The sequence below is a fragment of the Macaca mulatta genome, chromosome 11 (assembly GCF_049350105.2).
Source record: "Macaca mulatta isolate MMU2019108-1 chromosome 11, T2T-MMU8v2.0, whole genome shotgun sequence".
Taxonomy (NCBI): domain Eukaryota; kingdom Metazoa; phylum Chordata; class Mammalia; order Primates; family Cercopithecidae; genus Macaca; species Macaca mulatta.
The window spans coordinates 12,733,558-12,758,585 of record NC_133416.1 but is presented as its reverse complement, the minus strand read 5'-3'; the positions used below and the strand labels follow the sequence as shown (position 1 = coordinate 12,758,585).

The following is a 25,028-nucleotide window of genomic DNA, read 5'->3' as shown; positions in this document are numbered from 1 at the left end:
TCTTGACACGGGTGCCCATCGAGGTGCGGCCTGTGGGACTCGTGCAGCCATTTGTCTGTGTTCCTCTGAGGTCCTGCGGACTTCATGGTCCTATGGCAGAGCGTATAGTATCTGCTTGCATCCTGATTTCCCCAAAACACAGGACAGGCCAAGAATTCCTTACACACAGCTGCAGAGGGCCCCGGGGTGTGGATTTGTGGGTGACGCAGCCTTTCCCCAGCTCGGCCTTCATCTCCAGAGTTGGCTTTAGGGCGACAGAAGCTTCTATCAGACTGGGGGGCCCTGAAGCTTTGGTGGTAGGAACTGGGTGACCAGCACGGATGATACCCGATTTCTTTGCATTTGGAGCAATAGGTGCTAATATGACCTATGAAATGTACAGAGGAAGGAAAAAAGGAGGTTTTGTTTTCAGAGTAAGTCTGTGCTTTGGGAAGTGTGGTCTCGGGGGAGCTGTAAGCACACATCCTTCAGGAAGGGGGGAGGCCGCGGCGTTAAACCTTCCGGTTTTTGTTTGCTGTGTGTGTTCATCGGGCTCATGGAATGTCTGAACGTTTACAGGGAAAGTGGGGTTTCTTCATCCGGTTCGTGGAATGTCTGAACACTTACAGGGAAAGTCTAGCACATGCGCAGTGAGTTAACCTGTAACATCCATGTTCGCCTTGGGGCTAGTGTAACATTTGAAATGAGGCGGACTCAGCGTGTCATGTACAAAGGTGAGTTGCTGGGCACAGACGTTTATGCGCAGCCTCAATCACAGCCAGGACTGGCTCAGAGTCTGCGGTTTCTGGCGGGAAAGGACACTCACGAGGCCATTCTCTCCAGCTGGGGCTGCCGTCAGGGTCCCAGGGTGGGGCTGTCTGGTTGGCTGGCGTCGGAAGTCCACCCAGGTCCCGTGGGCAGCATTCCTCTAAACCAGGCTTCTGTCTGATGGCGGAGGAGACTTCAGGCTGGTTAACAAACTGCAAAGGAGTTAGTGTCGTGGGGCTTCGAGGCTGACCTTCCTCTCTGTGATGCCGATTACATTTTTCTCTGGGCCTCATTGTAGCCACAGAGAATCCACCTCGTCTGACAGCAGGGGGTGCCATGTTGACATAGTAATTTATTGTATTAACCTTTTTATTACTATTTTAATGAAAGACTTTTTTTACTTTTTAAAGTGATAGGGTCTTGTGTTGCCCAGGCTAGTCTTGAACTGGTCTCAAGCAATCCTCCCATCTCAGCCTCCCAAAGTGCTGGGCTTACGGTCGTGAGCCACTGCGCCCAGCCTACAGCCATGTTTTTAAAAGTCGGCAATTTAAAAACACTGCTCCTTTCACCCCTCAAGCAGGCTGGTTGGCCTTGTACAAACTGGGATGTCAGGACCTTGGTCCCCCTTTTATTTTTCCCTTTCGTCGGCCTCAAGTTCTGATGGAAACAGCAGTTACAAAGTGGGCATTAGTTGAGTCTTCCGTTACTGAACCCAGAATTCTCACTAGTTAGAGACGTTTGTCCCCAGGATCCCAGAAAGCTGTTTTGAATCAAGCCTATGGCAAATAAGTAAGGAACTAAAGCCTTGGTCCTCTGCTTAGTATCTGGGAAATGTGTTATTGCTCACACCCTTTGATCTGTGCTCACGTGCTGCATCTCGTCACGGGAAGCAGAGTCACCCTGTGGAATAAAGCCTGGCTTACGATGGCACGTGGGGATGCTCCGGTCTGTCAATCCCTTAGACGGCGGCAGACGTGGAGACTCAGCATTGCATGCAGAGCCTGGGCAACCAGGGTGCATCCTCCTTAGAGACCACACAGCCGGTCAGCAAGGTGGACATCCAGGCAGATGGTCCTGATGGGCTCGCCGCACGGTGGTGAAAAGGAATTGGTTAGCAAAGAAATGAAACTCGCTTGTGGGTCCCAGCTACTTGGAAGGCTGAGGTGGGATGATTGCTTCAGCCAGAAGGTCAAGGCCACGATGAGTCATGACTGTAATACTGCACTCTGGCCTGGGTGACAGAGCGAGACTCCGACTCAAAAAATAAAAGGAAAGCAAGCTAAACCCTTACTCTCCATAGCAGGAGGGAGAATTTATCAAAGTAACTGAAACAAAAATCTTAGATGATGTAATTTCAGTGGCTAAATGAGCTGTCCAGCCCACGTAGCTGGCTCACAATGCAACAGAGCCAGGTGCTGCTGCAGCTGCCCTCCCACCCGATCGCTTGTGGACATTTTCTGTTTTCCCATATCTCTTTTGGATACGTAGCTCCCTCCTTTATAGTTAAGTATCAGTAAAATAGGTTGTCTATTTTGACACCTAATTATGGTGTCTTTTAAGGAAAGAAAATGAAGCAGATGAGAGGAGCATGTAGGTGTGGTGAATAGATTTAGATGAATATTTAGTACTTGGCACCACTCTGATCCCTCCTTCTTCTCTCATTCTTAATTACAGCTGCCGCCTCCCAGCACAGAACACTTTCAGCTCTGTGAGTAGGAATTAGATTTTCTAAATCAGAAGTTTGAGTTGTTTGTTGCTTAGGTTCTGTTCATGTGGAGACCTAGGAAGTTCCACAGTGAGAGGAGAGCTGCTGAGCCGCCTTCCTGCCTGGACGCCAGCCCCACAGAGGACCGTGACTGCTTGAGGTTGGCTTCTGCCCCCGGCGTCACCTGTGGACGCAGTGGTAGTTTCTAAGCTCCTGGGGCACACAGCGCGGTTGTGTGGATCCACAGGACACTCTGGCGTTCAAGCTCGTGCCTCCCGGAGGAGAGGACCCTGTGGGCGCTGATGCTGGGAGCTGGCCGAGAGTCCAGTGCGTAAGACTCCCTGTGACGTGCACAGCTGCCATCTGCGCAGCCCCTCCTGATACCAAGATGGTCGTGCGATAAACGCACAAAGCGCATCTCCAGCAAAAGGCCGCAGAGTTTCCACATCCAGGATATCCACCGCGGTGGCTTTTTGGTGTTAATACGATGAATGTGAGCAGCAGGTGGTCTGCGTTCTGGGGGGTGTGACTGTGCCACTGCAGTTTTGTTCTCATGTCTTGATGAGCATGAGCGGCTCCTGACGAGGGTGGGTAAGGATGCTGGGACCGGAGACTCTGCGGGATTGTAGCTTCAGGAACAAAGGAGGTTTTTTCTCTTGCAAACCCTTCAGGGAGGAAGTTCCAGGCTGGTGACTACTCCATGAGGTATTTAGGGATCCAGGTTCCTTCCAGACCCCTGCTTTGCGTTCCCAAGGACACGGCTGTCCTTGCTGTGGTTGGGACTGGGTGAGTGCCACGCTGGCAGAGTGGGGTGTGGGGGTGAGGCTTAGGGTGAGAGTGGCCATGATTTGCCTAATCTACATAATGACAGGGAGCTGGGAGTAAAGTGTAGCCATGGCCTGGAGGACGGATGTTGGTGAAGGACTGGCTGCACTCACCGCAGCTGGCCCAGGGATGGGGAAGGATGGCTGATCATGCCATTCAATGGTACCTGGTTCTTTCAGATTTGACCTTCTTATGGATTTTCTGCTATAAAGAGGAGAGAGCCTGTGGTTCTAGGCCAAGCATCTCACTCATCTCAAAACATCTTATATCCCTTAGCCAACATTTATGTCAAGTTTTAGAAGTCCTACAAACTGGCAAGCATTTCTCAATCTGGTTTAACCATTGGATTTTATATCTGTGTCTGCATCTCTATTTACATCTATGTGGTTATTTGACACTCTGTAGTACATTTGTAATAGGTTCTAGTCGTTGGAAGTTACTTTCAGCAAACCCTTGCTGCTGCTAGAATTTTCAAGGTTGCAAGTAGAAAGGAGAGAATAAAAACCACATCTTCTCTAATTTTAAAATTTGTTGTTCCTCAAATCACACCAGAAGTACAAATATTACAAATTACAAAAGCAGCCAGAATCAAGAGATTTCTGGGTGATTCTGGCTAATCAGCAGTATTTGCTGAGGTGTGTGAAGCAGAGCAACACACCAAGAAGCCCTGGATGGGGGAGAGTTGGGAGGCCAGGCTGTGACTCCAGAGGTGCTGTTGCCTCAGGGAGAGGAGCTAGATGCAGAGGATAAATGGCCGCAGGTGCGACCACCGCCGTCCTTGCTGCGGTACGGGGGCCTTTGTACGGGGGCATTTGTATGGGGGCCTTTGTATGGGGTCCTTTGTGAGCTGGGTTATGAACCAGGTGAAGGTCGTGCAGGCGTCAGAGAATCGAGGCCAGACATGACGGGTGGAGGCTTGGTGGAGGTGAGGAGCCAGACAGCCTCGCTAAATGTGCGGTGGCTCACTGCAGACAGAGTCCATCAGTCGCTAGACAGGCTTGATCTTCAGCCCCTACGACAGCTGCCTTTATCCTGTCTGCCTCCACCTTCTGAGGCCTATAGGCATCTCAAATGTGTGTTTCTTAAACAGATTTGGGTGAGTTGCTTTCTGCACAACACACCTGGACAGACGGAGGCTGGTTCTCCACAATGGCACCAGGGACTTGGCGGAGACTGGCGGGACAGAGGCACAGCACCAGCTCCCTGGGAGAAGGCAGTGCCTGTGGGATGGAGGAAAGAAGAGGCACACAGTGCTGAGGTGTGAACTCTAGTTTGCTCTTAGACATGACACACATGCTTTCCAGAGGTTTCCACGAAGCACCGTTAAAGCCACCAGTGTGGACAGGTCCTAAGATCAGGAGACCCAGAACATACGTGTATTTGAAATCCTTCATGTGCTGCAATCTCTTCAAAGAGGACCACAAATCATCTCTAATAATGTTGTCAAATTAATTTTTTAATAAGTGCCATGGCTTTTTTTTTTTTTTTTTTTGTGGGGTAGGGCTGGTCTGTGACAGTAAAACAGATGCAGTGGCACAGCTGGTGGGTGTTGGTTCTGGGCCCCAGTTAGGCAGTTGTATGAAAACAAACCAAAAAGTCTCCACAGTGGTATGAACGGAAACACCTGGATTACGTGTTTTCATGTATTTAACATAAATGCACACATTTGTATTCTAAACACACATTTTTCTATATGTAATAAAATTCACACCTTTAAGTATTTAGCATAGAAACAGCTGTGCAGCATCTTCTCCATGCCCGCAGACACCCGGATGTTCTGAGTGGAAACCGCACTGCTGTGGACTTTGTGAGTGGTGAGCCGTGCACAGATATGTGCTGTGTTTGCTGTGTCCGCTGACGCAAGCCCTGGTCAGTCCTGTTTCAGGTGGATGTTTTCCCTTGTAGTTCCCTTCTCTTGTTCTGTTTGTAAGTTCAGTAAACTCGGGACCAATGGTGAGAGGAGGCGTAGAGGAGCACGGTGTCGGCAATTAAGGAAAATCCACGCCAGACCTTGCAGAAGGAGGAGGCGTGTGGAGTTCCGATGCCTGTGTGAGCCATGACTGGTGAGGGCCTCTGGGTAGCAGCTCATCTGGGCTACTTGGAAATGCAGATTCCTGGGCACAGACCTGAGAGGCCCTGGAGTGACCACCCTCCAGGGATTCCGCCCAAACTTGGCCATCTTGTCTTTTGGCAGATCACCCGTGCCCAGCTGTCTCATTGAGATGCCCGGCTATCACAGTTATCTGCACAGCTGGTGTGGGTGTGCCGATGGGTGTACGGGACTGGCCTGTCTTCCTTTCTCCCCCTATGAAGTGTTTGAAGGTCTGTTATCCTACCCTGTTCTCTCCCTGTCCTCAGTGGGCAAGCAGGAGGTTCATTTTTACTTGCAGATGAGGAAAATTCTAAAAGTCTCATAAAGCAGGGAGGATCATCTTCAGAATCTTCTTTGTTCCAATCAGCTCTGATATTTTCAGTTGGAAAGACTTTTCCTCAAACACTTTGCATTCGTTCTATATGAGAAGTGCTGTAGACTTTCCTGTTGTTTTAGTAATTAGGATCTGTTCTGTTGTCCATTACAAACGTATATATTTTCATTCTGAGACACGCTGAGTCTTTGCAGTCCAGAGGGATTTCATGTGCATTCATAGAAGCTTCCATCAGAAACCACATGCCAAATAGCTGTGGACATACGACCTGCTTGTGACTTTGGGAATTGCCAAAGTCAAATTCTCTCTCGATTTGAGGCTTTAGGAGCTTTAGAAATCTTGAAATTATAAAACGAAGATGTGACAAAATTAAGTGTATGTCAAACAAAAGAGATACTATACTGCGGGTTTTAAGGGCTGTGGTACATTATTTGGTTATCTTTAAGGATGTCGTGTTCCACCCAAGTTACAAATACATGAAATTTAAATATAAGGTGACCCCTTCAGAACATCCTGGATTTGGTCTTGATCTTCTGCCCTTGAAAATGAGATTCTTTTTTTTTTCTTGAAAATGTAATTCTTTTTTTTTTTTTTCTTGAAAATGTGATGGTCTTAAACTGTGTGTCTAGACCATCTCATCTGAATTGCTTTGGAAACATCTGCACGGGCATCTTTCTATTCTTGGGTATAGAGAGAACGACATCATTATGCTTTAAAATAGCAAAAGTCCCGTAGAGCAGTTTTTCTTAAACTAATGAGCTATTGTTGGAAATCAGGGTGTGTAGCAAGTTATAGAATCTCTCAGTGAAAGTGATTATTTAAAATAGAAATCTTAGTTTTTAAAATAAAATGCTAATAGAGAACCTTTTGTTCACAAGAATCTAAAATGTTACGTCTTTGTTTAGAATTTAAGGATAGTAATTTGCTTCTGAGATCTTTGTGACTGAGATTTGAAATCTTAACTACAGTTTATCAATGTTTTATATATATGCATGTATGGATATGTATATGTAAGGTATATAAAATGAAAATAAGCATGCATGTATTTACATTTATATACCCTTCTATAATGTGTATACTTCTAGTCACACAGAGGTCTAAGTGACTATGACTTTATTTAATGACCAAGAGGATAATTAAATAATTTTCCTGCTCTTAGCCTTGCTTTTGCATCTGATCAGGGACCCTGCGAAGTGTGCCTCCCATGTTCCAGGCCTCACACAGCCCGTGCCAGGTTTTGGAAGCAGGAGTTTGTCTGCAGCCACTTCGGGAAGCAGGTGGTTGCCAGGATTGCCTAGAGCTCCAGGCTGTCTCCAGTCCAAGCCTCCCTGGGTAGAAGCTGCCCCACTAGGGGCCTGGACATGGATGTTGGGGCCTGGACATGGATGTTAGGGCCTGGAGCCAGGGACTGCTCCGGAAGAAGCGCTCCTGTCACTGCTGGGCATGAGAACCGAGGACAGGAGGTGGAACCAGCCTCGGGCCAGTGCACGGCCTCCCGGGAGTGCTTGCGGGAAGCCCCAACCACCCTTTCCTGACTCCAAAGCCAGCACCAAACTGTGAGATCCCCTTGGCCCACCCCTCAGGTTCCTAAAATGGTTAGGGTTTCCTGGGCTGTGAATTTTTAAGTCTAGGCTAAAAAATCCTGGGACAGACTCACTGGGTTCTTCATGTAGAAACGACGAGGGTGCTGGTGACTCAGAGCAGGCACTGCACCTCACTCCAGGGTCCTTTGCGCCAGGTGGAAACAAGCGTGTGGGTCACACAGAGTCCCTGTATCCTCGCTCCAGGCATTGCTCTTTGGTTTCTTAATTAATAAGCCTTGATAATGAAAATGTGTTCTCCCCAGAGTAGAGTTTCCGGTTACGGAGGCTCACCTGTAAATGCCGTGCCAGGTCACATATGCTGAGATCTGGGCCAGGTCCTGCTTCCTGCCCATGGCCAAGGCAGGTACTTCATTTGGGAGGTGACCCAGAGGGACATCTGAGAGGCCTGCCTGTCCCCGAAGGATGAAGCCGCTGGCCTTCACACTCTGCTCCGGCCTCCATCAGCTCCCTGCTATCTGCAAACTGCCTGCTTTTATGTTGCCATCATTGGAGATATGTTAGGAACTTCGTATGGAGAAACCCCCTTAGGACGAGCAGATCGTGGAAAGGTGGGAACCAGGGCTGGGAGGGTGGTGACCACGGCCAAAATGAGAACCGCGGTGGGCTGGGAGGTCCATCTTCTGTCTAAAATGTTTTTTAAAATAGTGTCTCAGGAGCATGAGAGGGCAGGCCACAGACGAGGAGAACGTATCTGTAAAAGACTCATCTGATAAAGGCTGTTATCCAAACCATGCAAGGAACTCTCAAAACAAGAAAATGAACAACCTGATTAAAAATGGAGAAAAGACCTGGACAGATACCCCAACAAAGAAGATACACAGATGGCAAATCTACACGTGGAAAGATGGCCCGTGTCTTATGTCATAGGGCGAGGCGCCACTGCACACCCACCAGCCTGGTCAATACTGGAACTCCGACACGACCGTGAGCTGGTGGATGTGTGGGTGTCAGGACCGTCACTCGTCGCTGGGGGAAGTGGGGCAGCTGCTGTGGGAGGCAGCGTGGCGGTTTTCCATGGAACTAAGCAATCCGACCACAGGAGCAATCACAGTCCTGGACGTTCACTCAGAGGAGCTGATTTACTTCCACGAGGAAATGTGCACACAGATGTTGACAGCAGCTTTATAGCTTTATTTACAATTGCCAAAACTAGAAAGCAACCAAGATGTGCTTCAGTAAGTGAACGGATAAACTGTGTTACGTCAGAAACTGGGATATTATTCAGCACTAAAAAGAACTGGACCACTAAGCCATGAAAAGACACGGATCTTAAACGCATGTTGCTAAGTGAGTCTCCAATCTGGAAAGGCTGCCTGCTGTGTGAGTCCAACCGCAGGACAGTCTGGAAAAGGCAAAGCTGTGGAGACTGTAAAATGGTCAGAGGCTGCCAGGGGTTGGGGAAGGGAGGGATGAATGGGAGGAGCATAGGGGGATGTGTAGTTTGGGGAAGCAACTCCGGATGGGGCTTTCATGGGGGATCCATGCCGTTCCATGTCTGTGAAACCCACAGAGTGAGCAGCAGCAGGCCGAGCCCTCGTGGGAGCTATGGACTCTGGGTGGTGGTGCCGCATTGATGCGGGTCTGTCGGTCATACAGAAGTGTGCTGCTCCGGTGGGGGCAGGAGAATGATGGAGACTCTGCCTGTGCTGGGGAAGGAGATAGATATGTGAGGACTCTGTACTTTCCTCCTGATTTTGCTGTGAACTGAAAACTGCTTTTAAAAACGTCTCTTGAAAAGGCAAACAAGAAAGAATGCTAGCCAAAGAGTGCTAGCCAGATAGCATCTGTGTGAGGGTGTGGCCTGTGTTCTACGTTCAGGATTTCCGTGTTAGAATACACATATCTGAATTACTCAGAAGTTAAACCTTTGCATTAAGTAACTCACTACAAAGTTACAGTATCAGCTTGAGCACTGCCAGGATAGCCTGGATCCTGTATCCTGACCAGCTTCTCCCCTTACAGGTGCAGTGACACCCACAGCCTCACCCCAGTAAGCAGCAGGGCTGGGACCAGGAGTCAGGTTTTGGGGGGCGGAGAGGAAGTGAGATCTGTAAGCCCGTGGCAGAGAGGAGCCCATGGCAGGGAGCCGGCATGGATGATTTTTTTTTTTTTTTTGGCTAGTTTTCCTTATCACTGAGGCCTTCTTAGACTTGGGGAGTCGGGAGTCCCCACTTTCGGGCACCTCAGAAACCAAAGACTGCTCCTAATTCTCATGTTCCAGATGCCTCAGGGGGAGGTACCTGGGTTGTTGGGTGCAGTTCATTATTTGCTGCTCGGTGGAATTTGCCCCCAGCTTTTCTGGTGGTTTTTAAGAGCTGATGCTTGAGCTGCTTAAAATCACACATGGATATTGATTTACCTGTAAAAGTTAAGAATGGAATTTTGAGTTCAAAGGTTTGTGAAAATGTTCAAGTTTGTGTACTAATATATACGTTACATTTCTGGAAATATCTAAAAGTCCAGGATTTATATTAAACACTTCTCTTGATTTTTGTAATACCTACCTCTCATATTTCCATTTGGATAATAGATGTCAGAGGGCTTAAATTTTGAGTGCCTGAATTCACCGAATTTAAGACTTCTTACCTCAAATGTAATTAAACTGAATGTAGCCAACAGTATTATAAGTTTTGATTAAAATATATATATAAGCACATATCCATGAGCATGCAGATGGGGGCAACATATTAAACCATGGAAGTAGAATTAGTGTTCTTTGTTTTCTGAGAAGACAAATTTTTAAAAAACCAAGGGGTCTTACAACTTTTTAGTTTCCAACTTATTTACCCTAACGTGAAAGTTTGGCAGGAGAAGATTGACAGCAGCAGAAGAGTAGATCCTGGGCAAGTGTAGGCTCTGGGAGCAGCGGGGTGAGTGCTGGAAGGAGCTGGCTGGAGGCAGAGCAGGGAGGTGCTCAGACAGGTCACGATGGCCTCAGGGAACGCGGCTCAGTGAGAAAGGGTTCACATTTCCTGGAGAGCCCTTGTCTCTGCCCATGGAAAACCCAGACTCCTTCCAACTGGGATGTGCATCTCATGTAAAAGTTACTACTCCCAGAAAGGAAGTCAGTGGATATAGAATTTTTTTTTGTATGCAGAAATTACTTTAAATTTGTTTTTAATCTTATCTTTTTCTTCCCCCATCTTAGTGTCTAGTGACTTCCTGCAGGTAACGCACACATCTTAGGAGAGCGCTGTATTTCAGTTGCTGTTGGCTCTGATGTGACTTTGTGGTGTCAGAGGTTCTGCCCAGAGCGTGGCGCTCTCTGCTGAGCGTTGCTTGTTGAAGGCCCGTGTGGAAACTTTCCCTGTAAGCTCGTCGACCCCAGCAGTCTTGGTTCAGAAACCTTTGGACTTGCTGAGACTTCACAGGGCCTGCTAAACTTTCTTGCGTGACCTTTTCGTTTTAGTGTTCCCCATTAATTCAGATGTTTTCCAGAAGGTAAGTAAGCTGCTGAATGCAGGGTGGGGGGTGCCCTCCATTAGCCCTGGGGAGAAGCATCGCTGTTTCTCCGGGTGGAGCTTCCCACCCGCCATGGTGTGCTCCAAGATGGAGTAGGGTTCTTTGGCAGAAGTAACCGTCAAAGGCCCGCCTCTCAGCAGCAGTGTGGCTGTGGGTGTGCGGCCTTGCGGCCATACGGGCCCCTCCCTGTCAATGGCACCAAGGAGAGGAGCAGGGGGAGGCCTGGGATCTGTGCTTCCGAGAATGTGTCGTCCGTTTGTAACTAGATGTGCAGAGAAAATGTTGGAGATAAGCAGGCGACAGTGTCTGTCCCTAATGAGCTCAGGCGTGCCGTCTGAAATGGCCCCCTTCCCAGGCTGGCTGTGCCAGCTGGGCGCCCAGGCCTGACCTCCCGCCAGAACAGAGGCCCCGTGTATGTGGTGGGGGGAGGTTGGGGGTGAGGGTCTTGCTTTATTGCGGTATCCAACACCACGGGGGGTCAGCGATTGAGTTCAGAAACCTCAAAAACTCAGCAGTGCAGACTTTGGACATGACCCGTCCAGCCCTGGGGCTCTTTCTCTGAATTTCCTTCCATGGCATCCTCATCCCAGAGGCTCCTGTCCCCGCACGGCTGTTGGCAGCTTCACAGCTTTCTCTGCCTCCCCTCCCAGGCCCTGGAGTGGCTGGGGCAGCTGCTGGCTGTGCAGACCCCACAGCCAGTAGGTGGTTGGTGCCAATGGCTTGGGTCTGGGTTACCTGAGCCAAGGACTCCAGTGCACGGCTGAGCTCACCTTGAATGGCTGGATTGGAAGGCCTTGGGTTGTAGAGAGGCAACCAGAAGATTGCGGATTGAAGGACAATCTGCAAAGGAGAAGGGGAAATAGGTGTGCTGGATGGGCAACTGGAGAAGTCTGTGCAGAGCCTGGGACCCGGTACAGATGCAGAGCTGGCATGGGGAATCTGGTGACATGGCCACCGTGGAAGTGGACAAAGTCAAATGCTTCAGACCGACATGGAGGGGCTGGTCTAAAACGATCCTCCTTTTCCTTTAATCGTAGCATCTGCTGGCTTACGGGGTGGGGGAATGAGATCTGTGGTGGCAGCGAGGAGAGACAGGGATTTTAATTAAACCCCTCTTTCTGGGAGAGGGGAGTAGCCGTCTCTATAGGACGGTGAGCATTGTCACCTCAGGCAGCTCAGGCTGCTGCAAGGAAACACCATTGACTGAGTGGCTTATGAACAACAGAAATTTGTTTCTTGTAGTTTTAGAGGCTGGAAGGCGGGATCAGGGTGCCGTACGGGTGGGTTCTGGTGTGGGCCCCTTCCTGGTTCACACACACCTTCTCTCTGGCCCTGACACAGTGGGAGGGTGACAGATTTGCTGGGCTCCTTGTCTGAGGCACAAACTCCATTCACGGGGCTCCAGCCTCGGGAACTCATCACCTCGCAAAGACCTCCTGACAGCATCGCACTGAGGGTGAGGATTTCAACCTGTGTTTTGGGGGACAGGCAGGCGGTTCATAACCGTCAGCCTCTTTGTGTATTTCTGACTCAACATTGAGTCTGCATTGGGCTGTCCAGGGGACAGAGCCTGTGTGGACACTGAGCGAGGTCAGAGCTGCAAGCATGTACACATCGGGGGTAGGGGAGCTGCCAGGGCTGTGAGAAGGGGGTTTCAGCGTCAATCAGAGCTGCTTTCCTGGCAAATGTACTCATAAGCTATCCTGGCAACATTTGCTTTTCATGAAGAGTCGGTCAGGCAGGGCAGCAGGCAATGTTGCCAGAAGCTTAGAACTGATGGGCAGCAGAGAAGGGGCAGAAGCCATGACCTTGGGGTGGTCAGCAGTGCCAGGTGTCTGCCCTCCAGGCCTCACACCTGTGACTGCAGAGACTGAGCCGACCGGGGCTTGCCGGCCAGTGTGACTCTCATGCAGGTGATTATCGGGGTGTGCTTTCTATGTAATGTTCCCTCAACCCTATCCCCACCCCTCCAGTTTCTGTGCCTAGCAGAAATCATGCTGCTCTCCTTGAAGAAGCATTGAGTTTCCTGTGGAGGTGTAGGAAGAGCACGATTTGGCTCACGTCAAAATACTTTGCAGTGAAGCTGCACGGAAGAGGATTTTAGGCTTCCATTTGACGTTTCAGACAATGCCTGAGTGTTACAGGATCCTCTTGTTAAAAAAGCACCAGATGAGAAAGGCTACTGGTTAATAAGGGACACTTTTTACATTAGCACAGAGAGGGTGGCTTGAAGTAAATTCAGTGTAACGTACGTGTGTTTGTAAGCCGTGAAAGGGACCATCTCTCTGCTGGCGACATATGTTTTCTGGTATGGATTTTGTTCTGAAAAAGGATGACTGGCATTCGGTAGAATCATTCCAAAATTCACCTGGAAGGCATCCACATGGTGCCTTGTTTTCTCCTGACATTCTGGGCACCACGAGGAATTATTCTTGTCTTCAGCACTAGCAGGAGACTTTTCCTGAACACCTGCTCCTCTTTGGAGTTGTGGGTGCGAAGGGGTCAGAGTGACCCCGTCTTCATGGAGCTTTCGGACACCATGGGGACAGTGTGGCACGATGTCGGGCTCGGGTGGGATGGAGGCTTTCCCCAGAAAACAGCTGCCGATTCCAGGGCGGCCCTCGACCCCTCCTCCCTCTGTTCCTCCACGTCATGTCTGAATTAAGGCTGTTCTATCATAGCGGGGGTGTCATGTTAACTGGAAGTGTGCTTTTGTAAATAAATTAATGGTGCATTTGCCAAGGACAGCGAGATGTGATTTGATGAATCCAGTGTGGAAAAGGAGAAGGGGCTTGGCGGGGTGGGGACGTGTGTGATGGCAGCAGAAAGGAGCAGCCATGAAAGCTGGTGGGATGGAGGGGTCGCGCCCGCATTTGCATGGGGTCTGTCGATGTTTGTGCCACTAGACCTGAACCTCTGTCTCCACTTCTAAAACCTGCATGGTGAGGAAGCCCCTGATGGGCCTGAGTTGTTACTTCCCATGGCCATTGCTGGGAAGGGCCCCGGACGCCTCTCCTGGCTGGTGACGGCCCCGGGACTAGACACTGGCTTCGTCCTGACCTCTGCGAGGGGCTTGGGCTCCACACACAGCAGGTACCCGCGCATGCCTTTGGACGTGAGATGTTGGCGCTTGGCTTGGAGGCCACCGCGATCTGGGTGTGGTCAGGACTGGCTCATCCTTTGGGGAGAGAGCACCTGCCCGGGGGCTTCTCTGAGGTGCATAGCCCTGCAGTGCCCTTACAGGATGCCTTGTCCTGCGGGGACTTCCTGCCATTCCCCTGGACCCTCAGGTGTGGGAGCCAAGTGTGGTGTGTGTGTGTCCCGGGTGAGGGTGCTGAGGACACCACGTGCCTGCTCGTGCGAAGACCCGAGGCACTGCATGGGCTCATTTCCAGGGGCCTGTTGGCATCTGGGGGCCTGTGGGTGTCTTTCCACTGGCAGGAAATAATGGGTGGCCCATGTTACCTTTTTTGTCTTTTTTTTTTTTTTTTTTTTTTGCCAAAAAGCCCTAATGCCAACGTTGCAGTCCCGCTGTGGGAACCACCCATCTCAGGCTCACTGGCCCTTCTGTTTCTGGGCTGTTGCAGTGTTGTGTTGGGATAACTGTGTTAACTTCGTTTGAATTTTCTTCCTGTTCCTTTGGAATAAGTGTCGATAGTTTGTGCTGCTTGTTCAACCCAGAGGCAAGGGTGTCCTTTAGGCCTGGCAGAGCACAGCGGTGCAGGGAGGTGCTGGGCCTCGGCCTCCCTTGTCCGCAGCCTCCCTTGTCCGCAGCCCTCACTGCACGTCTGCTCTTCGCTCCTCGTGCACACGGCCGGGGTCACGGGCTGCTCACTCTGCTGTTTGAGATCCTCTGAAAAGGAGATCCACTGAAGGGAGATTGGGGGTGTGCGGCTGATTTTAAATAGGAGGAAATGATGGTAACAGAATGAGCAATGCCTAGCACTTAGTCTCAGGCCTGAGAAATTGTGTTTTAGAAGCAAGGTATCCTCAACTCCGGTTTTCTTCAAATTAAATCTTTTAAAGGGTCCACAAATAACAAATAGTTAAAGCCTAAAACTATGTAACAGAGGGCCTAGAGCCCAAGCCACTGCCACCTCTGATTCCAAGACACCTCAGCAACTTGGTCCTCCTCCTCAGAGAACCCCGCTTCTGCTCCTCCCTCCACGCTCCTCTTCCTCTCCCTGCCCCTCCCTTTCCCTTGGACAGCCCTCCTCTTCCCCCACTTCCTCGGACAGCTTTCTTCCTCCTCTTCTCCCTGCCTGTCCTTGGGCAACCTCCTTGGAACTCCGGTTGAAATTCACTGGTCTGTGGGGCCGCCCATTTGACAGACGAGCATGCTGAGGCCAAGGCACAAGTGAGTGACTCAGACCCGCGCAGAGGCTGACCCAGAGGCCGTACCAACGGGTTGTCACTAATGCAAGAGAAGCAATGATGCGGCTTCACTGATCTCCAGGGAAAGCAGGTCGATAACAGGTTATAAACATGGGAACATTTTGGAAAAGCCGTCGTCCACCTGTCAGCTCCATCTCTCCTGCCCGGAAGATGTAGGGAGAACCTGCCTTCAGCCCACCCTCATCCCGTAACAGGACAGAGGACAAGGGCAGAGACCCAAGTCCTGTCAGTGCCCTCAGGAAACCCCCGTTTCCTCCTCACGGTGGAAGTGGAAACCATCCCGCTGGATGATCTTCCCGGGGAGACCCTCCACCCTGAAAGCGAGGAATCTGGTGTGAGCGCACACACATTCTTGGTGCCATCACTTTCTGCAGCTGAACACTGCGTACGTGGCCCGTTATTCTTGCTAGTCCGGTGTTACTGGGTCCTGGGAGTTTCTGTGGGCTGATGGCAAGTGTTTACCATTGTGTTTAGAGAGAACAGAACTTTTTTGTGTCGAAATCACATGATAACCATTGCCATGTGATTCCTTGGGTTGATTGGGGTGGGGGATGCTCAAGTTTTTTCTGAGGTCTAAGTGCTTGTTTGAGACAGTCTCACTTTGTCACCCAGGCTGGAGTGCAGTGGTGCGATCTTCGCTCGCTGCAACCTTTGCCTCCTGTGTCAAGCAGTTCTCCCTGCCTCAGCCTCCCGAGGAGCTGGGATTATAGGTGTGTGCCACCACGCTTGGCTAATTACAAAAATTTCTAATACAGGAAGGGTTTTGCTGTATTGGCCAGGCTGGTCTCGAACTCCTTACCTCAAGAGATTGGCCCACCTTGGCCTCCTAAAATGCTGGGATTACAGGCTTGAGCCACTGTGCCCGGCCCGATCCTGACATCTTTTAAAGCTGCCTTCATGTACCAAAAGCCAGTCTATGTTTGAAAATCAGCCTTGTTGAAGAGCCTAAGAGGAGAGGGATATACTTCAGCTAGGTAAATAACTATGCATATATTAAAAATATGGGCCAAAATCTATCCCAAATATTAACTCTTCTGCTTTGCGTTTTATATCCATTAATGGTTATTCTTTCAGTATTAAGATTTTTAAAGATTCTTTTGATAATTGTGGACAAATTACTATTAAAACTCAGCTGCATTTGTAACACTTTAAAGAACTAACTGATGACATTATTTTTCTCGGAGGCATTTTGGATAGTTACATAATTGTTTATCTCTTAGCCAGAAATCTTTTTTTTTTTTTTCCAGAGCAGAAACCTGAAAAGAAACATTCCTTTGCATTAAGTGCTATTTCACTGTGTGACAATCAAGTTTTGAATGTGAGAACAAGATCATCGTGTATTTTTGGGATAATTCTTGCTTAATAGTGATAATGCTGAGTGTTAAAATTATGGAACAGTTTGTTTCTTTGAAAATTACTATTTGCCTGCTCACCAGATGGGAGCTGATGAGAATGTGGATGTAAAAATTAAATTGTATTTAGCTTGTATAAAAGAAGTTTCAAAAAGCTTTTTTTGTTTTGTGCTACTACTGAAGTTGCTTAGCTGTGGAAATGAGGTGATTGCAGGCACCTAGAATTTGATCTCCTTCACTTCCACGATGGGAAGAAATTCTCCAAGAAGCACAGGAATCTGACTTTCTGATATTGAGACTCCTAGGCGTCAAGCCCCATGGAAGGGGTGGTGATTACATGAGCGTTGGCGTTGATGTGGGCATCCTCCAAGCCGGACGCAGGGAGCAGGGAAGGGCAGAAAGAACAGGCCCCTCAGGAGCCATGAGAAAATAAAGTGTTGGCAGCAGTGGTGAGGGTTGGTGTCAGGGGCCAGGAAGAGGTGGCGAAGGGGGAGCATGTGCCTCAAGGCAGCCCTGGAACCCGCAGTCCCTGCAGTGAGGTCTGATCTGCAGGGGACATGGACGGCCAAGCGGCAAGGCCCACAGACAGCCTGGACTCTGCTGCCTCAGAACTCTGGTGGACGTTGCAAACGGCCCCACAGGGTTGCAGTGCACATTCCTCGGACAGAAAGAAGACGCTTGGAACTGTTCCCGGCACGAAGCCAGTGCCCTGTGAACAGTGGCTGCTGCTGTCGTGACTGAGTGCCGTCCAACTGGGGACATTTGCTCTGCTCAGTTCACTGCCTTCAACAAGCTTGACGCATTGAACGAGGGCTCAGTCGATAATGTACTCTGTAAATACTCTCTCCCGGCTAGAGTGAGCAAAGCCCAGGGAGCGGGTGGTTCTTCAGTATTACTCAGGTGTTTGTGGCAGGGCCAGCTGTGCGGCTGCCAGAGCGAATGTGACCAGGAAGCCTCTGTCCCCCCGAGGTGGCCAGCGATCCTGTTACATGTGCCATAGGCAGAAGGTGGGCACTGCTGGGGAACTTGCTCATGTTCCTGTTTTCTGATTGGAAATTCAAGGTTTCTGAGCATCCTACTTCGAATTTGTAATTTGCTGAGACTTGTACACATTTCAACGCTTGTTTTTTTCTGCTTTTCAGATCTATACAACCTGGCGTTTGGCCGTGGCTTCCAGGACAGGCTGGATGCAGAGTGAAGTCCTCTCCTCACTGTCAATGTTTGCAGATGTCTTCTTGTATAAACTTCGTATTTCTTGAGACTTTGAATTAGGTTTTTACTTAACTGGACTTTTAAAATTGCCATGCACATAACTCTACCAGTTACAATCTTGAGCTAACATGGGTTTTTGGTTTTTGGTTTTACTTTGATGAATGTTTAACATTTGCATGCTGGATGTGGGGGTGGAGGTCATTTATCTGCTTTTCATTGCCTTCTTGGTTATACTTAGTGACTTTCAGGTAAGGTGTGGAAGGCGTGGTACAGGGTGAATTGCAGGCCGCACTGTGGCGCCGTGGAGGACAGGTGCGGGCTGCAGTGGTGTGCACAGTGGATGAGAGACAAGAGGAGACTTCCATCCTTGAGGGAAACACACAACAATTTTAAAAACTGATCGTCTAGCTTACATGAGGTCCAACAAATTCAGTTTGCAAAGTTTAACTTCCAAGTTAATTTAGTAATTTTTCCCCTAAGTCATTAATTTAGTAGCTTATGTTTAAATATATTTCTTTTGTCTAAAGGAGGCCATAAATTCTAAAATGAATGACTAAACATGTAATAATTTAGGTATACAGCACCTGAAGGGAAAACTGCCAGTATGCTAAAATATTGGATACAGATGCTTTTAAAAAATATAATGTAGCATTCTTACAATGCATGTGCTCTTAGCGTGTAACTTGGTGGGTAGTTTTGAACTATATTTGTGGGAATGTGTATCTTGAATACTTGAGGCTACCACTGCAGATGTGTGTGTGAGATGTATAAATACTGAATGTTATTCTCCCTTCCCTTAAATGGAAAACATTAGCTCCCTTTTATTTTCATTTTTATTTTTTATTTTTTGAAGTGGACTCTTGCTCTCGTTGCCCAGGCTGGAGTGCAATGGCACAATCTCGGCCCACTGCAATTTCTGCTTCCCGGGTTGAAGTGATTCTCCTCTCTCAGCCTCCTGAGTAGCTGGGACTACAGGCACCCGCCACCACGCCCAGCTAATTTTTGTATTTTTATTAGAGATGGAGTTTTGCCATATTGGCCAGGCTGGTCTTAAACTCCTGACTTCAGGTGATCTGCCCACCCCGACCTCCCAAAGTGCTGGGATTACAGGCGTGAGCCACCGTGCCCAGCCAGCTCCCTTCTGTAATGATTTTTTATACAGTTGTTTTTGCTTTTTGTTTTTTTGAGACGGGGTCTCACTGTGTCACCCAAGCTGGAGTGCAGTGATGCAAATCTAGGCTGACTGCAGCCTTCACCTCCTGGGCTCAGGTGATCCTCCCACCTCAGCTTCCTGAGTAGCTGGGAATAGACACATGTCACCACGCCCAGCTAATTTTTTTTTTTTTTTTTTGTATTTTTAGTAGAGACAGGGTTTTGCCATGTTTTCCAGGCTGGTCTCGAGCTCCTGGGCTCAAGCGATCTGCCCGCCTCAGCCTCCCAAACTGCTGGGATTACAGGCGTGAGCACCACATCTGGCCCATTTTTTTTTTTTTCCTTCCAGGATTAGAAGTCGACTTTCAGAAAACCGTTCAACCTTGCAAACTTAATTTTCCATAACAATATGCATCTAGGATAAAAAGAAGACAGAAAGAAAGTATGTGTGGACTGCAGTTAAAAATTTTCTACACAGCATAGCTTAGGAGAGTTGACATTTACAAAGAGCAGGAGGCCCCTTCAGTGCCTTCTAGGCATTGGGAATGGCGGTCTGTGGGCGACCCTAACGTGTGCGGCGTCCTGAGACTTGATCGTGGTGCTCACGCTTTTCCCGAGGGCCCACCGGGAGTACCAGAGACTCTTCTTCTGCAGTCGGCCAGCCAGGCAGCAGCTGCTGGAGAAGGAACAAACAGTAAAAGACAGATGTACACGGTGTTGTTGTGGCAGAGAGGTTAAAACCAGGCTCACTCTGTTCTTACAGTTTTAAAAAATCTAATAATGAAGTCCTTGAATATGTATTGCATTTCAGGATTTTAAAGCAGTTGTGGGTGTGTCTGTGTGTCTCTCTAGCTCCCGTTCGGGTGCTACCTGTGAAGAGAGCTCAGAGACGCCACCTTTCCTTGCTGAGGTGACAGGGTCTGGAGAGGTGTGAACCCCGTGGTGAGGGGGGTGACTGACCTGGGGGGAGGCTGGGTCAGCGGTGGGGATCCACCCCCACTACACCTTTCTGTAGGGAATCCACAGTTCTAAGTCTTTATGATCTGGGTAACATGAACCTGGAAGAGGTGTTATTTTTTAAGAAGTAAGTGCCATGCTCTTTTTTCCTCATACTTCCCCATGTTTAAGCAGCATTGAAGGATAAGGCACTAGTAGCATGTTGGTTTGGAAACAATCTTGTTGGTTATTTTACCTTGAATCTGATACTAAGGTTGCCTGGTAACAGAAGTTTTCCTTTAACAACATGGAACTCTGTTGAATCTGTTGCCCCATTGGCTGAGCAGTCTGAAGTCAGTGCCCTGGCAGCTAAAGAGGCCTTAGAGGAAGGCCTTGGAGGAAGCCGCTGGATGGGCAGGAGGCACCCCCCTTGATTGAGGGGGAGAGGTGCAGTTTGCAGGGACCCCACGTGGCACTTGTGGCTCTCTCCTGCCCCCTGCTGGCTGCCAAGCAGCCTCGCCACAGTGTGCTCAGCGTGAATGTTCACGGGGCAGGCCAAGGCTTTTGTTCCAGAAACACTGACTTCAGAAACCGCAGGCTGTGTGTGTTGAGCATGGCAAGAAAGACTTACGTGTGTCTTAAACCTCTTGAACAAAGCAAGTTGATGTTTCAAATGCATCTCCAAGGCTAATGACTTTGCTATGGTCAATATTCAGGAGCAAATAGGGTTTGATGAAATAGAAGCACAGGAGTGGCAAGTGAGGTGCTTGTGCCCCGTATGACTAAGCAATGTCCTGGCCGTTCCACACCATGGCCTCTGAGCAGCCAGCGTGCAGATACTGGGTCAATTTAGATGGGACTCCTGGAACTGTCGGCCGTCCGGGAGAAGTACGAGGAGTTGTGCCTATGATCATGGTTCCCACTACTGTGTCCAGCAATGTGCTGCGTTCCGATTTCAGCATCAGGGCAGACACAGCCCTGAACACTATCACTGAGGTAAGTCCCAGTGCGCCCCGCCAGGTGGGCGCCCGCTGACGCTAACCCGATGGCCCCGGCCATTATTATCTACCAGTGCGCTAGAAACAGCCTTTTACAAATACCCTGAATGAGAGCTTCTCGTTCTTTTCTCCCCCCTGGAAAAGTAGGTTTTTAGACTGAACATTTTTGATCTCACTCCCAAAAAAGTTTTATCGCCTCTTCTGTGTGGCCACCGGCCCGGACTTAGCGTGGCCAAGACCCCGGATGTGCCCGTGAGTACCTGCAGCGCTGAGGATGGCTGGGCCGCAGTCTCCTGTGATTGCACCAGCATTAAAATCCGCTTTTTTTTTTGTTTTTAATGTTGAGCCTAAATTTTCTTTGAGCCTCCAATTCCCATTATGAGGAACCCCTACCTTGATGCTGAGGGTAGAAATTGAACTGAATGTTTTATAATTGTAGTCATTGTCCTGAACGCACCACTGCATTTGTTATCTCTTTGGTCTTGGCTGTTGACCTCATTTTCCCCTTTGTAAACTGGGGATGTTAAATTACATCTAAGGCAATATTGGGACTAGTTTAGTTTTTTTGCCAAGAGACAATACTGAAACATACTCTTCTGTTTGTTTTTTTCTTTGTGAGACAAGGTCTTACTCTGTCACCCAGGCTTGAGTGCAGTGGTGTGATCTCGGCTCACTGCAGCCTCGACCTCCTGGGCTCAGGTGATCCTCCCACCTCAGCCTCCCGAGTACCTGGGACCACAGGCACATACCGCTATTCTGGGCTAAAAGAAATATATGCCTATCCTCATGTTTGTGTGTCACACTTGGTGATTCACGTGGGAATCTGAAGATCCGTACCTAACGCAGGAAGCATTTCGTTTTTTTAAAACTTGATGTCTAAAATTTTCCAGAAATTCTCAAGTTTTGATTTTTCTTGTGCGACTTAGTTCTCACGAATATTTTTCAAAGTTTTTTTTTTTTTTGTAAACCCTTGGCATGCAACTTTTTTTGAGCACTGGTAATTAAAATAACAAGATTTTAACATACAGCTCAAATGGTTAGAAATGCTTAGCACTCATTTCTTGCTTTTCTGAGTGTCTTAAACTTTCTTCACTTTCTTTGTGAAGGAAACCTGCCCAGGTTTTCCCGTGTTCACTGGCTTTGGGGGCAACTTTCACCTTATTTTTGGCAGTCACTAATCTCTGACCTAGACATTGCTTCTGTAATCCTGGTGACGGGCGTCACGGCTTTGCTGCTGTGGGTCCAGCCCGGCTCTGGGCTGACCTTCACGCTGGGAACGTGAACATGAGTGTCTGTTTCACAGAGGGGGGATTCCAGCATGGCTTTCACTGCTCTTTCACCAGCTTTAGCTGGATTTTTGAGTCTGTGAAAGTTGGGTATGCAATGGGAGGGATTGAAGCTTCTTTTTTCCCTAATCGTTACCTAATTGGCGCTTGCCCAGAGGGAATGGGTGGAGAATTTGAGAGCAGTCACTGCAGTTAGCTGAGCATCTGAAGATGTGGGACAAAGCTGGTGTTGATCTCCCTGTGACGCTTTATTTTCAAGTTTCCACACAAAGCATAGATGCTTGTGGTATGTGATGTACACTTTCATTCAGGAAGAAAATCTCTCTTTAATTTCAGCGTCCTCTGCTATAAATAACATTTTTTTTTTAGATTGTAAATATGTAACAAATGTGTAGGGTCAAAATTTGAAAACCAAAACACGTGAGGCAAACACCCCACAAATGGTCAGTTCCACCCGCTTTGAGGGACTGTGTGATTTTATTATGCGATTGTTTTAAATTCAGTTTTTCATTCATTCGAGTTTCTGAAAGCTAGGTTAAATAATTTTTTTTTTTTTTTTTTTTTTTTTTTGGAGACAGGGCCTCACTCTGTTTCCCAGGCTGGAGTGCAGTGGTGAAATCATGATTCACTGCAGCCTCGACCTCCCAGGCTTAGGTGATCCTCCCACCTCAGCCTCCTGAGTAGCTGGGACTATACGTGCATGCCACCGTGCTTGGCTAATTTTTTGTACTTCTACAGAGACGAGGTCTCCCTGTGTTGCCTGGGCTGGTCTCGAACTTCTGGGCTCAAGCAATCCCCCTGTCTTGGCCTCTCAAAGCACGGGGGTTACAGGGATGAGCCACTGTGTCGGACCTTAAGTTAACTGATTACAATAGAGAAAGAACTGGAGCGTGTAGTTAGTTGAGCCTCCCGTTGGCCAGGCACAGCCACCTTAGTGTGTTTGTGTGTGTCCTCATTGCCCTTCTGATCCTGAGCTCCGAGGAATGAGGCTGTCTTGGGAGTGCTGTGGTTCTAGTCTCGTGATGGGTGAGTGACGCCGGCTGAGCTGATCGAGGTCACCCTGGCAAATGCTGCAGCTGCTCAGGAGTCGGGGCAGGGATGAGAAAGCCGCCGAGGATCCCTCTGTGGAACCCTGAAGGGAGAGGGACCGAGATGTGGACATGGCAGCTGTTTTCTCCAGAGCCCTGTTTACTGACGGCCAAACAGGCTGAATCCTGAGAAGGTTTGAATTTGGGTCTGAACTGGGCTCCTCTGGCTGTAGAACAGGAGCTGGTGGCGAACTCAAAAAATGAGGGCATGAGGCAACTTGACGTGGGTGACTCCAGGTCACTCCAGCCACTGTCCTGAAGCCGTCAGAGGCTGAGGACGTGTGGGAGTGAGCGTCTCTTCCCTGTCTGGCCACACACCCTCTGTGACCCGTGACTCCTGGCCTGGCCCTGGGCAGAATTTATGTTTGGGGTCTGTGGATGGCTCCAGTTGTTCAGTCAATTTGGTGATTCTCATGGGGTGATTGTGCCCCAGGGGATGTTTGCACCGTCCAGGGAAGTTTCTGGTTAGAACTGGGAGAAGGGATGCTTCCAGCACCTGGGACTGGAGACAAGGGACGCTGCGGAAAGTTCCTCCAAGCACAGGGCGAGCTCCATAGTAGGCGTCTGGCTCAGGACGTGGCCATGTTGCGCTTCAGAAGTCCTGGGCGGATCTGATGTGGTGAAGTCGTCATCTGCTTTGGACACGTGCGTCCTCATCCTCATCCTCACTGATGATTTGCTTCTTGCCAGCATTGATGCTTAGCTGACGCCACAGCCCCTCAGAATCTATGCGGTGCTGGTGAGTGGGTCTTCCCGGCAGAACAGAATGAATGAAATACCTCAGAGCAGGTGTTACACATTCTCAGGATGTGGCTGCAGGGAGTTTCGGTTGGACTCTTCATTCCTTAGCGCTGGCTGGTGCATTACTCTGTCCTGTAAGCTTGATCAGGTCACATCAGAAACACAGTAGGTGGGTGCCACGCTGCTGTCAGGTGTGAAGGTGGCGGTGACCACAGCCTTGTAATTCCTTGTTATAGTGGCCCCACCACAGACCCAGGGGCCCGGCTGTGTTTGGTCTTGAGAGTTTTTTGCTTTTCTGGGCAGGGTCTCCCCTGTCTTGAAGCTTCCTTGCCATTTTTTGGAGACTGATGGAAGGGAAGAGGGGAGAGAGGATTTGCAGCAATGTGGCCATTCCCACAGATTTCAATGTGGAGTTAAGGAGCTGAGACCCCCCCACCTGCCCTCTTGTGTGCCTCAGGCCCCTCCTGGCCCCGGGTCACCCACACCCTCTGGCTTCCGGCAAGGGCTTCTTGGAGAAGCAGCCAGCTCCCCGCAGCCAGTCTTGGTCCAGCCAGTCTTGGTCAGTCCTGAGCTAGGGTATTCCACAGTAAAGGAGTGACGTCACCTGTCTGAAAAGCATAAGGAGCCCCGCATGTGGTGGTCCTGAGGGGGCCACATCCTGGGCACCAGGCCAGTGAGTATCCCCAGATGAGTGTTTCTGGCTGGGAAGCAGGCTGGCATTCGGATTGAAGTCCTGCAAAGACTGCCATGGCCAGAGCCTGTACAGAGCAGCCCATGAGCTGGGCATATGCTGGGCCTGGGTGGATGTGGAGGCTGTGCCATGGGGGCACGGGGGCCCCTGCTCACAGCTCACCTCGTGGTCACCCAGCACTGACCCACCCACCTTACCCTCCTACCCACCACGCTGTGAACTCACCTGCCACGGATCTCTACTCACTGTCCAAAGCCCTCTGCCCACACACGGGCTCCTGGCCTTGGGATGCTTTGGGTTGCACCAGGGCTGCAGAGCCTGGGTCGCTCACTGTCCAACTCTCCTGGGGAGATGTGGGCCCCGCCCTGTGTCCCAACAGTAGCATTTCTGCAGCAGATGTGGGGGATA

General features: G+C 49.4%; 1 protein-coding gene and 1 long non-coding RNA gene across 2 annotated transcripts in view; one reads left to right on the top strand and one right to left on the bottom strand.

The window, feature by feature from the left end:
• LOC144332790 (SH3 domain and tetratricopeptide repeat-containing protein 1-like) overlaps positions 1-25,028 on the bottom strand; it is a 291,300-nt gene that overhangs the window by 206,724 nt on the left and 59,548 nt on the right. The window lies entirely within an intron of this gene.
• LOC144332792 (uncharacterized) lies at positions 14,244-17,779 on the top strand. Its single transcript, XR_013400902.1, has 2 exons — positions 14,244-17,523; positions 17,659-17,779. It is a non-coding gene; the product is annotated as an uncharacterized LOC144332792 (long non-coding RNA).